The sequence below is a fragment of the Candoia aspera genome, chromosome 1 (genome assembly GCF_035149785.1).
Source record: "Candoia aspera isolate rCanAsp1 chromosome 1, rCanAsp1.hap2, whole genome shotgun sequence".
Taxonomy (NCBI): Eukaryota; Metazoa; Chordata; class Lepidosauria; order Squamata; family Boidae; genus Candoia; species Candoia aspera.
Window position 1 is genome coordinate 118,166,861 of NC_086153.1, and position 13,086 is coordinate 118,179,946.

A 13,086-nucleotide genomic window follows, 5' to 3' on the forward strand; every position below is an offset into this window, starting at 1 on the left:
TAATGCAGGTGGTGGTAAGAGGTTATATATTTACTAGCTTCTTAAAAAATCAGGGGAAAAATCTCGAACTATCTGCCTGCTATATTTTCTTTTAAGTCCCTTTCTAAACAAAGAAAAATTTGTATACCTGTAGAAATGGTGAATTCTTCGTGTCTATAAATCATCAGTGCTTTTTTTAAAATATATTCATTAAAGGCTCCTGAAGCCCAGAAACTCTCACTTAATTATCAGTCTTTTATTCTGTGTAATTACTATTATGACAGTCTCAAGAATTATAACTGGCAGTTGCCTGCATTTGACATAACTTGAATCTGCATAAAAAGATCACCTACAGTTGCAATTCAGTCAATTTTAGTGTCCTCTGCTACAACGTTTTTATGTAAGTTGTTGTGACCTTCAAGTGCTAGTTTTTATGGGTTTGATTCTAGTGGTTTAATCCTATAAATGTTGTTACAGATGCTAAGGATTCACTATATCTTACTGTTTTCATGTATTTCCATAACCTGGAAATCCATGACTCAGCTATTGTGCCTAATGCTTTCCTCTCAATTACAATTTCTCATATAATTTGCAGTTTATGCCACATGATGAAACACCAAAATAAATATTTCGTTGCATTTCTCTTTTGATGGATTCCAGTAGTATTCATAATTTGATAAAATGTAGGTTACCAATGGACATACATCTGCTATCAGAAAAAATAATGTTCCCAAATCAGTAGAGAGTTCAGTTTCCCTGATATACTAATTCTCCCTCCTCATTTCAAAAGTGGCAGAGGAACTGAAATTCATTATGTGAAGCAGACAGGCTGAAATTCTCTAGAAGATTTCTCACCATTGCTCATGGATTAAACGTACACCAGAGCTTCTTACCACATTTTATTGTTTACTAGTCATTCAGTGCAAAAATGTGCTACACCGAAATTAAAAAAAAGCTTTAGTGAATTCCAAGGCAGTTCTGTATTTTCTTTCACCATTTCTCCCCTCTGGAGCTGGAACCCTCTGGAGCTGCGGGGTGTATGGTTCCCATTAGTGGGAACTCTGCTCCATTGGGCCTCCCAGCTCCTGCAATTTCCCACCTTACTCTGGTAGCTCTGGCACTGGATGGATGGCACTGCCATTATCCTCCCCGATTGATTCAAGGGATGGCTTTGCTGTTCTTCTCTAGCAGTGGCTAGTTATTCTCTCCTCCGTTTATTATTTTTTTTGGTTCTTTTGCCTTGCAAATCCACTGTGGCCAGGGAAGGATTGTGTCCATCTGGAGGAAGCACTGTGACTCAGCAGTGGGAATCCTCCTTTATTGGATGGCAGGGAGGACCTATGGGATATAGGGGATAAGAGGCTGGGGAATGAGGACCCATGGAAAAGATTGAAGGCAAGGCCAAGGAACTTAAGCTGATTACCATCTTGGTAGTGGAATTTTTTTCTCAAAGCCCTCCCCACACACACTTTAATAGTTTGCTTCTTCTTTCCTCATTCCCAAAGGCAGGTTTACATTCCTTCATTATTTGTAGATTTGAGCCTGATTATATTACAGGTAGCTTTCATTTGCTTACTCTCTTGTAATCCCTTCCTCTCCAATCTCTCTGCGAGGGGATGGAAATGGGTCAGGCACAGGAGAGATTGCTTACAGAAATTACTTTTTTTGCTTCCACTCTCGGAGAGTGAAGAGATTGGAGAGGAGGGGATTACAAGAGACTAAGCAGTCACACAATGGGAAGTATATTGGGCTGTTTGTGTAGTGTAATCATAGCTGCTAGCCCCAGCGTATTGCTTTCAATGTGTATTCCCCATTGTGTTCCTGCTTACTCTCTTGTAATTCTTTCCTCTCTAATCTCTCTGCTGTGCAAGGGGGAAAAAAGAAAAAGCACAGGTCAAACACAGGACAATGCATACTGACTGTCATGGTGATCACATGACTGCGAAGGTCATAAATGTGGGCATTGGTTATAAAGTTATTTTTTCAGCACCGTCATAACTTCAGACAGTCGCTGAACAATTCAATTGGTAAGTGAGGACTACCTGTACTTCAAGAAAGAATAGAAAATCCTGGTTTTCAGTGGCAGTGTTACAAGTGAGTATCATTCATCTATCCTTTCTTTCCTCATTGGCAGCTGATTCTGTGATGGGCCTGTTCTCTTGTCAGCAGTAACAGCTACTATTTCTCCACATATGTGAGACCTTCCTTCAAAATATCTCAAATGCTTACACACTTTCTGGAACATTTCTAATTTAGACATGGTGCAGCCAGAGTTGCAAGTGGGTCACAGATACCTTAAATCAGTTGTAAAGTTGTGCATTTTTTGGTGTATACCAATATATTTTGTTCACAGCCTGTGTGTTTTCATGTGTGTGGATAGGGTGTCCTGTGTTTAGCACGGTAGTTCAACCATGCACATTTGTGCAGGGCAGGAACCCTGCACCCTTCAAAAAGAAACCATAATAAGAAAAATGAAAATCACACAGATGATAAGATTGGGTGGCAAACTCAATGACTGGTTGCACAGAACATTTTAAATATCTAGGCTAGTAGTCAAACATCATGTTGCATCACGTTCTTACTCAGAGGTAAGTAGAATGGCAGCCTGAAATTTATAATTTTAATGAATATTCCTCAGAATACGTTCCTTTATCCATAGCTGCAAGTATTCTGTCATGTCAGAGCTGTTCCTACAAGAACCAGAACATTATTCCGAAGCTGAACTCATGATCCATAAGTGTGAGATCCTTTTATTGACTTGTCCTGTTTCTACAGCTAATAGAACTGTCACTTTTGCTGTCATTCTCATATCATCTGTTCCAGAAACCTATTAGGAACTTTGAAGGAAACACAAGAAATGGCCCTTCTGAGGACACAGAACTTCCCAAAATAAAATGGATTTCTACCAGAACTTTGCACTGTAAACTAGTCTTTGTAATTAAAACTTTTTAAAGAGTTTCTAAAGTTAAAATGTTAAAATAATTTTAAAATAGTAACATTATCTAATCTTATTCCATTGTTACACTATCCTGGAAATTCTGATATGAACATCTCAGCCCATTTTGATTTATTAAATTTATAAGGCCACTAGGGTCCATCATGACATTGGACAGTATACAATATTAACACAATTTAAAACACTGTATGTATGTATGTATGTGTATATATACATGTGTATATATATGTGTGTGTATATATATATATATATATAGAGAGAGAGAGAGAGAGAGAGAGGGATCTGGAGCCATTTGTTTAATTAATAAATATCCAGAGTAATTAATCTTGTAATTTAATTAATAGCACCTGGCTGATGTTGTCTGGGTTCAAGTGCTAAGCAGGATTGGATCTGGTTAGTACATGGATGGGAGACCACCATGGAATCCTAGGGCTGAAGGCTAGACTGAAGTCAAGAAAACACACCAGAAAAATGTGGTATGTTTGGACTGCAGTATCACACAACCATGGATAAGTCCATTCAATCACCAGAAGTTGTGCTATAGTGGAAAAAAATGTTCCCCTCTTTTTGTTAACAATTCCAGTAAAAATACTTCATATTTTCCTACAGTTGGCTTCATATTTTGGGGGCATTTTTAGTTTGGGCTATATTCAACTTTTTTACACTCCAGTGAATCATTGTTAGATAAATAAATTTCAAATAAAAAGACAATACATACAAAAAAAGAACACAACTGTAAACAGAACATACCTACATATATTATAAATTGTTCTGGATGTTCTCTCACCAGCAATTTGATAGCCACCATGCAGATACTATCCAGGTAAGGATAGTATCTAAAATGCTTTACCTGGCAAAGCATTTCCGGTTTTTATTCAGTGTGAACAAAGCTCACAAATCCACAAAATATGTGGATCAAAAGTGTTGATCTTTGCTGCTTAATGGGTGGAGTAATATTTGAATACTTAAAGTGTTTATAAAGCCTCTATAGGGCAACTTTAAAATAAATCCAGCTGAACACTGGAATTCATTTACTACACATTTTTATATATCGCCCATTTCCGCTGATTTGAAGCAGTTTCAAAAAAATATGTTCAATAAAATCAGAGGGAAGCCAGATTAAATATAAAAGGCCACCCACCCACCATTCTGTGGGCCAATCACCGAGAAGGCACATCCTTGGGCCCCACCCACCCTTTCACTTGACAAGGAGTGGGAACCCTCAGCCCTCTCTGCAAGAAAGCTTGGGGTGGGCTGAATCTTCCTGGGGGAGGCTGTTCTGGAGCCCCACCATTTAAAGGGGATAACCAGCCTTTGAATCAGATCGGGCAGTGCAGTGACCACAGCATAGATGTAATGTGGCTGAACCTACTACCATCTATTAGCTGTTAGGCCACTGTTCCCTGGACCCACTGAAGCTTCTGAGTCATCAAAAAAGGCAGTCCTATGTAGAGCACATTGCAGCAGTCTAACCATGAGATGGCATTGCTCCCAGGTAAATGTGTTTGGATTGCAGTCTCAATTAAACCAATGTTTAATATGTGAAGAATAATAAATATTGTCATCGTGATATATCATGAGTTTGTTTTTAAAAAAAAAATAAAATTAACTGAATTACAAATAAAAACACCAAGTCAGTCAAAAGATAACCCACCATCAAGATCAGTATTTTCCCTCAAGTACCCTGCTCTACTATTACAAATGAAACTAATGAACAAGAAAAAAGACTAATCACATGCCTGTCCAAAAATAATCACCAACATTACTCAGATTTTAATTATTTCAAATAACTTTATACAAACTAGATCCAGAGAAAGACTTATGTTGGTTATTGCACGAAACATAGTAATACTGTTTGGTAAACTAACTATTTTTGTTACTTAAACCTTTAGCAGTTCATATCATATATATTGTTTTTTCCATTAAAGCAATGATTTAAACTCTCATAATGTTAAGAATTTATTTACAGTCACCAGTATGTAATGGAACTAACAGCTTGGGGTGGGAGAGGTAATAGCTCATCCTGGGGGTGGCTAGCACCATGGATCTTTCCCACTGAATAAGAACGTTGCCCCTTGGGTTTGATATTTATCTCATTCTTATTTATTGGTGCATTTATTGTAACTTATATTTTATGATTTTAATCTTGGTTTTATTGTAAACCACCCAGAGTCCCCCTTTTTGGGGGGAGATGGGCGGTAATAGAAGTTTGAAGAATAAATAAATAAAATAAATAATAAATAAATAAATAAATAAACCATCATGTTTAGTTATGAACATTTCAGTAAACTTTACCAAATACACAGTTTAGCTATTTGGACTACTGGGAAGGAGAGTAAAGGTAAAGGTAAAGGTTTCCCTTGATGTAAAGTCCAGTCGTGTCCGACTCTAGGGGGCAGTGCTCATCTCCGTTTCTAAGCCGTTAGAGCCGGCATTGTCCGTAGACCCGTCCGTGGTCATGTGGCCGGCATGACGACACGGAACGCCGTTACCTTCCCGCCGAAGCGGTACCTATTGATCTACTCACATTTGCATGTTTTCAAACTGCTAGGTGAGCAGGAGCTGGGACTAGCAACGGGAGCTCACCCCGTTGCGCGGATTCGAACCGCTGACCTTCCGATCGGCAAGCTCAGCAGCGCAGCGGTTTAACCCGCAGCGCCACCGCGTCCCATATGGGAAGGAGAGTGGGATCAAATAATAGATAAATAGCGTCTTTTATTCTCTTTATTGGGGAGCAGAATGGAGGAAATTAAATCTGTCCTCAGATCTTTAGAAAAGATACAGTGCAAAATGAGATAGGTGATGTTTTCTACTGTCCTCTCCCCACAAAGACAATGATATTTCACATCCAGTATCTTCTTAATATTTTCCTTCTGTTACTGTGGAGATACTACATTATAGCGGACCAGGATATACTGTATGTCCTTAGGAATTTAGATATTGATAGGGAGTAACAATAATCTGCTGTGGTGTTTTTGCATATATTGACCACCAGGAGGCAGCACACAATTGGTTTAATTCTATTTGGAACTCGTCAGGGGTATATAGCCACAGATCTTTCTTTACACAGTCTTGAAAAATAAGGGCACGACAAAATATCACATCTATACCTCTCTGAGAGATGATGAAAAGGTAGGTGGACTATGTATACCATTCTAAAGATAGATAATAATCTGCTGGAGAACTCCTACTGCTACATTTAAATATGATGGAAAGCCATATTCATTGCCCACTCCCATTTTACATCAACTCTATGCAGAGTTGTAACCCATAGGCTACTGCAACTCAGTGAACAGGCCATAAATCCAATTTATCCTTAATGGTCTTCTTCCACTGTGTTTAATATCAATAAGTCAGTGGATTAAGAATTACTTTATGGCAGTGATTGACAATTGTGAACCATGAAACCTTCACTGCTATGATGATGCCATGTGGCAGATGATGATAAAGATGGCGAAGATGAAGATGATGGGGGAAAGAAGCTTGATAGTTACTTTGCTGTCAAAAAAACAACAGGGACATGTCCATGTATTTCCAGTGGACTGCCTGAATTGAAGAAGTAAAATACAATTTAGTTATGCAAGCAAAATTGTCATCAGCCTGCTGTATGCAGGCTTTAAAATCATACAGGAAGGTTATTAATAGATTTAAGCAAATCAGTGTTAAAGGGAAATCATAAAGCTTTCCATAACTTTGCATTAAAAGCTTGGCTTGTCCCCATTTTGAGTATCTCTCCCAGGCAGCTGCTTAACATTGTTTATAATTCAATTGCAAGATGACTAATATGTATCTGACAATAGATAACCTCTACAGAATGAAATGTTTTTGATGAAAATGCTAGAGAAATGTCCCTTAAAGGACATCATGAAATAGTCCGTGCCCACTTCCATCCGGTAAGCCCTTAACTGAGACTGCTGTACTGACAGGAATGACAGTTGCTTAATGGTTACTGGGTGTGAAATATCCTTGGTTAGCCTTTGTATGATGATGCCTCTATCAGCTTTATCATCTTTTAGACATTTCTTGGTCTGCCTTTCTATTTCCCAGCAAAAACTCATCCTAATAGAGATTCTGAAACCTTGAAAGCTCAAACTTCTTAAAGTGACTTTAATCTGGCGAAAGCTTCCTTTGTACTTGAGATTCCATTCAGTGCTAAAAGGATAGTGAGTGGAGGCATCACTGCCAAATCTTCTTTCTCTTCTCACCCCCGAGAAGAGGACAAAGGTGGACACTATCTGATACCTTGCAGCTTACCCTCATGGGGAAGGCTGTGGATAGTTTACCACTGTGCTTACAGGTAGTCCTTGCTTAATGACCACAATGTGTAGTCTTGGCCTTAAAATTTGTTTTATTTATTTATTTATCCAATTTGTCCCCGCCCATCTCCTCCCTTCGGGGGACTCAGGGCAGTTTACAGTAATCAAATTAAAACAACAATCATAAAATCCACAATATAAAATTACAATAATAAATAATATAAATAAGAGTAAAGATAAAAAGTCCAAGTGGCGAAAAAATCTAAAACAGTCCAAGTGTGGGAGGAGTGGTCTATAGCAACCATCCCCATGTAGATCTATTCCCCTCTCCGCCCCAAGCAAGGCGGCAGAACCAGGTCTTCAGACTCCTCCGAAAGGCCAGGAGCGATGGGGCCAATCTCACCTCCGGGGGCAGCATGTTCCACAGGGCAGGAGCTACTGCAGAGAAGGCCCGCTTCCTGGACCCTGCCAGATGGAATTCTCTTACAGATGGGGTCCGCAGATGCCCTCTCTGCACGATTGGGTGGGACGGGTTGATGTAATGGGGAAGAGGCGGTCCCTCAGGTAACCTGGCCCCATGTCATGTAGGGCTTTAAAGGTGATAACCAACACCTTGCATTGGACCCAGAAGCAAACTGGTACCTAATGCAGCTCGCGCAGCAGCGGTGTTACATGTGCCCTTCTGGGGGCACCAAAAACAGCTCGCGCAGTTGCATTCTGGACCAGCCGAAGCTTCCGGATACTTTTCAAGGGTAGCCTCATGTAGAGTGCATTGCAATAGTCTATCTGAGAGATAACAAGGGCATGAGTGACTGTTCGAAGGGCCTCCCAATCCAGGAAAGGGCGTAACTGGTGCATAGCATGTAGCTGCGCAAAGGCTCTCCTGGCCACGGCTGCCACCTGCTCTTCGAGCAGGAGCCATGAGTCCAGGAGGACCCCCAGATTACACACCAGGTCTGTCTGGGGCAGTGCGACCCCATCCAGAACCAGAGGTGATAATGTCCCAGATATGGAAGAACCATTCACCCACAGCCACTCCTTCTTACCAGGGTTCAGCCGAAGCCTGTTGTTCCCCATCCAGACCCCCACAGCCCCCAGACACCGTGAGAAGGCAGTCACAGCATCACTTACCTCATCCGGGATGGAGATGTACAATTGAGTATCATCAGCATATTGATGATACCTCACCCCGTGGTGATGGATGATCTCACCCAGCGGTTTCATGTAGATGTTGAAAAGGAGTGGAGAGAGTACCAAACCCTGCGGCACCTCACAAAGAAGGGGCCGAGGATCAGACCTCTCGCTCCCTATCACCACCCACTGGGACTGGCCCTGGAGGAAGGAGGTGAACCAGTGCAAGACCACGCTGCCTACCCCCAACTCCCTGAGCCACCCCAAAAGGATACCATGGTCGATGGTATTGGAAGCCTCTGAGAGATCAAGGAGAGCGAGGATGGATGCACTGCCACCATCCTGCTCCTGCCAGAGATCATCCATAAGTGTGACCAATGCCATCTCCGTCCCATAACCAGGCCTGAAACCTGACTGAAAGGGGTCCAGATAATCCGTTTCCTCTAGGACCCTCTGGAGCTGCAAAGCCACCACTTTCTCAACCACCTTTCCCAGGAAGGGAAGGTGGGAGACTGGATGAAAATTGTCCAGAACAGTAGGGTCCAGCGATGGCTTCTTGAGGAGTGGTGCACCAATGCCTCTTTAAAGGTAGCCGGGAACACCCCTCTCCCAAGGATGTATTAACCATCACATGGACCCAACCACATGTTTACCAGCCAGGAGGGGCATGGGTCTAGACGACACGTGGTGGCATTTACTGTCTGTAGGATCCTGTCCACTTCCTCAGGTCCAACAGGATCAAACTGCTTCCAGATAACTCGGTAAGCCAGTTCCCCTGGTATCTCTCCAGACCAGGCCTCACGCCTGGAGTCTGACTTGGAGCGGATCCGAGCAATTTTGTCCTGTAGATGCTCAGCAAATTCCTCTGCACGGCCCTGTAGGTGGGTCACCGAACCCACCTTCCCCAAAAGGGATCGAGTGATCTTAAACAGGGCCATCAGGCGGCATTCTGTGGATGCAATAAGAGCGGAGAAGTATTGATGCTTCGCCGCTTTTATTGCCACAAGGCTCTAACCTGTGTTCGACAAAATGAAATATTGTCCAGGTTTTTGAGTGTCTTGTGTTGGGGTTGGGTTTTTTTTTGAGTATTTTCACAATGGTAGTCATTTAAACTTTAACGTATTGTGACCTTGTAAATTGTCTGCTCCTTTGTTTCCCTTGTCTGTCAACAGACTCAACAGCCTAGATTAATGTTATTTAATTTATTTCCTGATTCCAGCAATCGGCTTCAATCCAGCCCCTTCAAATCTATGATCATGTAGTCGGTAGATCACATGATTCCTCATACGTTTCTATGGTGAAATTTGAAAAGCCCATTTTTATTATGGTTACCATGTGTTCTTGAAAATATAGATTTGTTGGAAAATATTGCAATTGAAAAACTATTCTTTCTGATGCTGGAAAAAGTAATTTTATATGCATGTAGGCCTAAGTACATTTTTTTTTGCAGTTTTTTGCTGTAATTCTTTTCATGGATTCCAAGAAAATTAAACAGTATGTCCACCTTTTTCCCTATTTGTCCTCTTTTCCAATTGTCCATGTCCTCCTTTGCCTCTTCAGATATCTGGTAACCCTACACCTGGCCAAGTTTGGCCGCTCTCAGAAATGCTAAGCAGATTCTTATAGGTCAGTTTTGGATGGGGACTTACCAGGAAATCCCATGGCTCTAGGTGATGGCAAGTCACTTCCATGTTGCTGCCAGGAAAACAGTATGAGCTGTCCCAATAGCCCCCAGAAGATGAACTGGACTTTGTGGGAACACCTTTCCTATTTATTGCAAAATAGGTGCCCTTTAAGGACAACAATTTATTTACAATATAAATAGGGACACTTCTCATTTCAGTGCAATCCCCCCTTTTTACTCAATCTAATGTTGAGCCTCTGAAGTGCATCTATAGGCCTTTAACCAGCCTCTCTTTGTCTTAATCAAATGAGGCAGTCACCTCTGAAAATATAGGCATCTACAAAAAATTGGGGGAGGCATTCATGAAATGTGAAACGGTTCTGGTTTGGTTAGTTAATGGCCAAAGACCAAACTCTGAAATTAAAAAACTCAAAGTGGATAAATACTGATAAGAGGGAGCTTAAAAAGCAATATGTAACATTTTTTCAACAGATTAAAAGGCCATCATATCTATTTTTTCAGTATGTATCATTTAAATATTACTTTTATGTTGTCATGCCGAGCATGGATAGTTACCAACAAAATGAATTAATCTTCTCATCAGCAATGTACATATATGTGTTATACATCTGATTCTTTTAATGCATCTCTGATGAATCAATTCCCTGGACTCAAGCAGTATGCAAAGCTAGCATAACAAAATACTATCTCCTTAATACTAATAATTAATACTATTTTTGTCATTTTTTAACATTTACTTTCAACATCTCATTCAAAATTTTACCTAATACATACCTATCCATTTCCAGCAGAAGTCTAGTATCCTGTACTACAAGCAATTTAATATCTTGGCACTTCCTCCTGTTATTTGACCAGTGGATTTCTCAAAACCTTGAATATCAATTTAAGTTACAGGCTTTCAGTATACTTAATTTTTAAAATGTAAAAATGTAAAAATTAAAGTTCTTTTTGCTATGGTCTATTTCCTTTATAATTACAATTCTCACACTCTGTTAATATTGCATATTGTAGGGTCTAGTCTTGATGATAACTCCAGCTGTGGGTAAGTTTAGCCCTGAATTTGTGCCTGGTCTAATGGCTTTAATAATAATAAAAAATGAGGTGTTTTATCAGATGCAGATCACATGCTCAGGTTTAATATACTGTATATACACAAATATTTGCTATTATTGGTGGATTTTTCCTTGCTGTATCTTTTTTGAAGTGTCAGCTGCTGGCATAATGTCTTGCATTATTCAGATAATGCAAATATCTTTACAAAATTCAGATGTGTAATGTAGCAAAGGTAAAATGAAATTAAATGAAGACATTTAGATGAATTATATGAAGAAATCTAGAAATCAAATCTCCAATTGATGACTACTGAGAAGAGACAAAAGGTGGAACAGGTGGAGAATAAAGGAACAACCCCACACCCTCAGATTCAATAGAAGGAATCGAAAAAAGATTTCTACTACTGGGAAATTCACAAAACCCCTTTATATGTTGAAAAATGCTGTGGGCAATTTTTTTACTTTTATTTATTTATTTTAATGGGTTTATATGCTGTTCCAGTCATTGACCAACTGTGCAGTTTTCAATCCTACCATGCATAAACAGGATTAAAACAAGTAGGAATTGAACCAGATAAATAACAAGCATTCCATCCCATGGATTTAATATAATAATTTTAAAATATTGCTTTTTAAGTGTTTTGAGTTGACCATTGTGGGATGACATCATCGTTCTTGTTCCCGTTATTGGGAAGAGAACAGTTTGTTTTTAAGATGAAAGCCAATTAATTTTAGTAAGAAACTTGGTGATAACGGAATTATCTCCTATACTGAAGATAGACGTGTTTTGTTAGAATGGTTATTGCTTTAGCTGCAGTGTGGTCAAGTAACCAAGGCGCTTGGCAAGAAGGATCAGTCCAGCTGACAAGGTCCCTTGCCCTAACCCACTTTCTCCCCTGCTAGCGGGAACCAATCGCCATCTCCCACAGTGTGGATGACTGGAATTCAGGGAGACTTTTCCCCTTTGCTTTCCTGCTGCCCTTCCTTTTGCTTGTATCTTGTATGCTAACCAAGACGACTAAAGTTTATTTATTTATCAAATTTATCACTGCCCATCTCCCCCGCAAGGAGGTTCACAAGGAGCTCCTTCTATCAAAGTTTTTGCACATTTGCCAATAGTAAGTTTAATCAGAGCTGGTTGGGGGTTGGGGGTAGGGGAAAGAGAGGGGGTTGGACTCATTTGCCTTTGAGATATGGAGCCAGGAGAGGGCTCTGCCAAGCCCTGATGCTATTTACACTGAAACGAAAGTTTTGAGTCTCTTCACCAGATTCTTGGCCTGCACCTGAATGGTTTGATGAGTGATAATATTTGAGGCTAAACCCTTCAGCTCTTGCTCAGTTCAAAATGTGGGTCTCTCCAAATGCTGCTTCAACAGTTATGAGGGTGAAGTGTCCTCTGTGGAGGTATTTTTGGTGAGGAATAAGCCAGGAATTTTATAAAGTCTGCATTACTTGGGGAGGGTATTATGAGGGCTTTTGGCTTCCTTCTTCTTCTTTTTTAAATAAACTAAGCCTCTCATAGGGGACCTGATGCTAATTTTATCCCACTGTAGTTAGTGGGGGATTTGGGGGCTGCACAGAAATGGGCTCTGAGATGGCAGGTGAATCTGGCGGCTCGGGTTGCTCATCAGTTATATAATATTATCTATGAAGTTTGGTATACTTTCCCCCCCCCCATTAAAATAGAAAAAGCCTACCCAGGTGATAAAAGCCTAACAAACAAAATAGTTCTAAGTGTCTTGCCTCAACTAAACTGTCTTCCGGGATGGTCTAATAATGTTTCTAGTATTATCTGTGCCAGTAGATAAGCACAAGCAAAGCACTTCTGGGCAAGAGTCAGTTATTGCTTTATTGTATGAGAAAGTCCCGGGCCTTGTCTTCTGATACCAAGCAGCTGTGCCCTTTCTTTGATTTGTATTGCTCATGGCTCAGGTGCTTCTGCTGGGAGAGCAGGAAGCATTAAAGCAAAATTACTTACTCCATCATGGTGCATTACAGAAATGTGTTTAGAAGAGTGTGTCAGTATTTGGTTGAGATGGGAGACCTTTGTGGGCTGATAATCGTGTT